At 38.2% G+C, this 5,805-nt stretch overlaps 1 long non-coding RNA gene across 1 annotated transcript; it reads right to left on the bottom strand.

Moving 5' to 3' along the window:
* Window positions 1–2,169: 2,169 nt before the first annotated feature.
* Window positions 2,170–2,864, bottom strand: LOC149251625 (uncharacterized). Its single transcript, XR_016266000.1, has 3 exons — window positions 2,730–2,864; window positions 2,491–2,534; window positions 2,170–2,360 (listed from the first exon to the last, which is right to left on the bottom strand). It is a non-coding gene; the product is annotated as an uncharacterized LOC149251625 (long non-coding RNA).
* Between the last annotated feature and the right edge of the window lie 2,941 nt (window positions 2,865–5,805).

The raw sequence follows: 5,805 nt of genomic DNA, 5'->3' as shown, positions 1-5,805 counted from the left end.
TGAGACTTCCAAGACCCAAGACCAAAGCCACAATTCTTCCCAAACACCAAGCCAACCCAATAAGAAGATCAAAGTCAACGAAGATCAAAGCAGCTTCACCTCAAAGTTTCGGCCCTACAACAAGGTCCACAATTTCAGTCTGCAATTTCAGCCTTGCAACAAGGTCTACAACTTCGGCCTGCAATTTCAACCTTGCAACAAGGTCTATAATTTCGGCCTGCAATTTCAGCCCATGTAACTTGTCCAAAAACCCTAGAGAGCTTCGCATGTGTGGACTTAAAAGAGAGCTTTCTCAAGATATCTTTCTTCTTCAACCTCTTCCTCTTCTTCTTGTCTTTCTCACTCTTCCTTCTTCACTATTACAGTTCGAACTTGCTTTAGTGAGTGATCCAAATGAGTCGAAGTCCTTATTTATAGCCTTTTGGACAAGTCAGATAAGCCTCTTTAGGTCGACTTGGTCTTGGAGGATAATTTTGGTTTCTTGACTCAAAAATAATTATTTTCTTTTGTTACAATGAGTCCAAATGAGACTATAATAAATGACAAAAATCGTTTATTGACCTAGAAGACCCTAGAAGCATGAAGAACATGCTTCGACCTAGACTTGAGCATGAAACCCACACTTTGATAAATAAATAAAATTATTTTTCTTCGTTTCAATATATAAAACATACCATGTCATGTTTTACAAAGGTCTTTATGAAGACTGAACCTAGTTACATTCTCCAACACTAAAGAAAATATGAAGAGAATGCACCACCAACACGAGAGCAATACAATTACACTTATAATAATGCATAAGATCAAGTGGGCCCACTTACTCAAGAAATTGTTTCATTCTTCAAAACTCTAATCATGAGCATCCATGAATGTTGTAAAGCAATTCAAAAAACATCTCCTCAAGAAGTCAACCTAATTATTCATCCATAGCAAATGTAGAAGAAAAGAAGTAAATGTAGGCATTGGGCAAGTAATTCTTCTCCGCGAGTTCTAGCAATGAATCCAAATGAGAAGTGCTTCTCTTATTTATATGAGAGATTCTCTTCTCATTAAAATGAAAATATCAAACAACCATTATCTCTTTATAAGCCCCAAAGATCAGGCATAATACATAAAACATCCATGATAGAAGAGTGGATGTCAAAATACCCCCAAAGATGCTCCCAAAGTGAAGAAACAATGCTCATGTGCCAAGTCATCCTCCATAAATTCATGAAAAATTCACATGTGTGGCACATGTGGTCTCCAATAGGTGGAAGGCTTATTCCAAAGTCATGTATAGGGGCTCCAAAGCGAAACATTCCATCCAAAGGGAGCAATGTTTCATCCAAAAGGTGCTAGATCACCTCCATGTCTATGTACATTCAAATGGCTCTTAGTGTGTTTCTGTAAATCCAAATGCTTTGAACAGATCATCAACTATGGCATGATTATTTCATTGGTCAAAGCAGTCCTCTCTAGTGTCAAAGACTGCCAAAGTTTCAGAGTTTATAGCAAGCAGCCAATCTATGTTTTAAATTAGTGTACATCCTTTTATCTTTTCCCAAACCATTTACAAACAAGTGCCTTAGGAACCACCCATACAAGATTTGAAGAAAACCTTAGTACATTTCTCTAAACTATACGACGTACGTTCATTTTCTTTTCTTTCTGAAAGCACTCAACAAGACACGGAGAACATACATAACAATAGGACTAGATTTTGTCGCTATTCAATAAGATTGCACATATTGTAACTGGAAATTCAGAGGATTAGCATATATTTTATTTTCAGATTTCTGACTTTTATAACTAAAACAAATATCCTTTGACATTCAAGCATTTTGAACTTACACATCTAAACTTCAAGAGATAATTATGTCTTTCAAGAGGCGACTGCTCTCTATATTTCCAAAATTTTCAAATGTCTTTAATATTCATGCCCCATATGTACAATCTACATCGCCCCGAGATTGAATGTCGGCTCCGTTGAAAACTGGGGAAAGACAAGTGATAGTCGATCAATCAGTAATGAAATTCACGAGGCTATTGAAACTGCAAATGGAGTATCATGTAAAATTTGTGTCCAACAGAACCCTCACCCTCCAAATTTTCAAATTTATTGTCATAATCATTTGACATAACTACCAAATTGTTTCAACATGAACTCACACTCTTAGAAAAGCCACAATTAAACACCAGACCAAAGAAAACAAAGCTTCACAAAACACTAAAAAGCCAACTAAATGGCTATTTCGGAGACCTCTCGGAAGGCCAAAGAAAGACACCAGACCAAAGAAAACCGAGATTCACGAACACTAAAAAACCAACCAAATGGCCATTTTAGAGGGGGCTGCGTCGCCAACTAAACCCAATTTTATCTGCACAGATAGCCCCTCAAGAGATGCATTGAATGTCATCGAGATACTTTTTATCATTGATTACTAATTTTTAATATTTCTAGTCTACTAAAACAAAAACAAATCTGACTGAATTTAAAGAATAACTCACTGTTATTAATTCATATAAGGAATCCAGGTAGGCATTTCAATGTCCTTTACAACAGGATACGTTATCAGCAAAGATCTTAGTAAATGTAAAACCAATAAATAAGAAATTCCAGAGTTTGTGGAAAAATTTCAATCCTAATCCAAAGCTCACGTTAAGAGCCTTAAGCTTTCATTTAACATAGAAGAGAGAATTATCATCTAGAAAAAAGCCATGTTCTCTGTCGAGATTCGAAATGGTACCTGTGTAACAGCGAGAGTTATGATAGACCTTGTATCAAAATCAATGTTACATTGGTCTCACGCAATGGAGTTGTCGAGGATTTAACGGATGCATTAATCCATTAAGCACACGACTTGGCCATCACGCTTGCGGAACGAAATTCTCAACAACAAAATATAATATGGATCATTTTTACCGAATAACTGATTTGCGTTTTCATATTATGTGTATTAAAACTAAAATCATTTGAAAAGATGTCTATTAAAAAAAAAAAAATTAAAAAAAAAAAAAAATATATATATATATATATAACATTTCTTACCTATTTAATTTTATGTATCTTTAAAATATTTAATAATAATACCAAGTTGTTCTTCAGTTTCTTTATATGGGAAGTATCATCTTCATTGGTTAAGTTTTAACTTTTACATTAATATTGTGATTTTGGTTAACTTTTATACTAATATGTGAATTTTTTTTAAGTATTTATTTTACTATTTACTTCTCATAAGTTTGTTTCTTTTCATGTATATATATATATATTTAAGTTAAATGTTATTATGATTTTAATTTATATTCACAAAGTTTATTTAAATTAAGAATTTATTTTCTTCACTTTGCTCTTGCGCATATTTAAAATCTAGCTTCTTCTATCAGTGGCAACTTTAGAGGGGTGCCTTCCTCTCCCATTCCCCGTGACGAAGTTGTTTTTCTGACTATCGTGGATGTATTGGCATTGAAGCCTAAGAACAAGGAATCTAAATTTGTAAAAAAATTGAATCAATCTCATTGGTTGCCCTCCCCACGACAATGTGTAGAACATCGTTGGCCTTCACCGATCGAGCCCTTGTCGACAAATTTACAGGGATGTGGCCATCCCCTCGCTCAATGGATGCCTGGATAGACAAAAATTTAAAGCCAAAGGTGAAGGGAAACATTGGAATGTATGCATGTGGACATGGATTTTTTGCCTTCATGTTTGAACTAAAGGAAGATAAGGATGTGATCTTCAGGAATGGCCCTTACTTTTTTGGATCTCATGGAATGTACTTAAATAAGTGGTCTCTAGATTTCAATCCAAATGAGGATATATTGAATGCAGTACCAGTTTGGGTTAAGTTACCAAGGCTCCCTCTCTCTTACTGGAGTGACGAAAGAGCTATTGGGAATAGAGTTGGGAAATACTTGGACAAGGCACAACCCAAACGCTCCCAATTTGCATTCGCTAAGATCTGTGTGGAAGTTGATTTGTAAAAGGGCATGCCTTCCCAAATAATAATTTCACGCTTGGGAATTGGATACATTGGCAAAGTCTTGACTACAGATCCCCTTCAAATGTCAGTTTTGCCATGAATACAGACATTTTGCTAGGGATTGTAAAAAGCCACTTCCAGCAAAGTCTCAGATCCAATGACAAATCATGCGGAGCAATGGAAAACTCAACAATGACGAGGAAACAAAAGGAAGGCAGCAACAAACAAGGCTCGAAACCCCTCAAAGAATAATGGGGCCTCAACATCATCAAATCCATTCGGCATCCTCCAAAATGACCAAGAGGACCCAGTGAACAATGACAATCCGAGTGAGGGTGAATCAATCATGAAAAAAGAAGAAGGTGAGATCAATGAAGTTGGGGAAACCCCGGGTGTCGATAATGTCATGGATCTGCAACAATCAGAGCCTCATTCAATGGAAGCGCATCTGATCCTCGAGATCATAAAGCAACTTGCAATGGAAGCGCACAATGCCCTGGTGGTTGCGTTTGAGAATTATCCTCAAAAGGATGTCCACGAGGGGCCTGTAATATCCCTTATCAGGGGTATCCCTCAAACACAAGCAAACTCCAACCAGAGATGGACTGGGAGGGCGTTTACCAGATATGTCGCCTCTAAAAAGAGGACGAGATCTGGAGGCTACCTGGCCCTTTCCAGACTCTGTCTAAGAGTATAGGAGAAAGACACACAAGTGGTATAGTAGTCGGGAAGCTCAAAGAGATAAAAATAACAGTAGTGCGACATACAATAATGTATACATGGAATATAAGCAGATACTCGAGAAATGCAGAGAGAAATGCTAAGCCATTTTATTATACTGAGTAATGGAAAGAGTACAAGAGGTGATCAGAAAGATAGCACCTCGACTTGCTCAAGGCAAGTGAAGAAATACACTCAGAATGGTAGGGAAATGGCCTCTCTCTGAACTACATCCAAGCTGCCGGAGAACTGTTGTGTTGCTGCTACTTTTGGAATCAAGTGAGGATTTGGGGTTGTTCCTCTCCTCAGAAAATGCTGAAACTCTGGAATCAACCTCTGCTCAAAACCCGGCAAAGCCCAGAAAGCTTTTCTAAAATAGCTGACCCCCGAAAATCACCCCTTGAGGATCTATGCTATCCCTCAAGGCTCTGCGCTGCCCCTGAAGAGAATCCTCCAAAACTCTACCCAAGACTCTGCCAAAATCCTCCAATCTGCAAGGGTTGATCCCTTGCTCAATCTCCAAGCTCAAATCCTCCACATAAGCCCAATCTGGAGCTCCTACCAAAAGAGACTATGTCCTCCCCTCTCAAGACTGCACAGTCATCAAAATGCTTAGTTCCTCCTCAACTCCAGAAATCGCTCCTCCTGCAAAATACTGATGAAACTACCTTACATGAGCAGGCACTCGAAGTCCCTCGGGGCTAAGGGTGAGATTTCCAAACAGAGACACTCGATGCACTAAACAGTGTTGCAGACAAGCTAAACAGCGAGCGTGCTCTAAGTCGAAGTGACTAGCTCAAATGCAACATAATCCAATGCCCCAAATGTAGAGGCTCCTCTCTCCTTTATATTGTTGGCCTTTCTCAAAACCCTAAGGCCCACCTCCTCCAACGTAACCTCTCTCTTGCCATGTGCTCTTTCTCCATCTGTGCAGTCCCTCCAAGTGTCTACGTGGGCCCCCTTCTCTACGTGGTCCTTTGGCCCCCTTGGCTCCCCTTTTAAGTTACAACGTTGTGCTACTAGGGAGTGACTTTATTCAAAAAGTGAGTTATGTCCCCCTTTCCTCACCTTTTTATTTATAAATAACTATAGAAAGAAAAATTGAACAAAATTGAATATTCCA

The sequence above is a fragment of the Pinus tabuliformis genome, chromosome 7 (genome assembly GCF_031772625.1).
Source record: "Pinus tabuliformis cultivar Carrire ecotype Pingquan chromosome 7, CPIR1, whole genome shotgun sequence".
Classification (NCBI taxonomy): domain Eukaryota; kingdom Viridiplantae; phylum Streptophyta; class Pinopsida; order Pinales; family Pinaceae; genus Pinus; species Pinus tabuliformis.
Note: the sequence above shows the minus strand (reverse complement) of the source record. Positions and strands in the feature narration are given on the sequence as shown.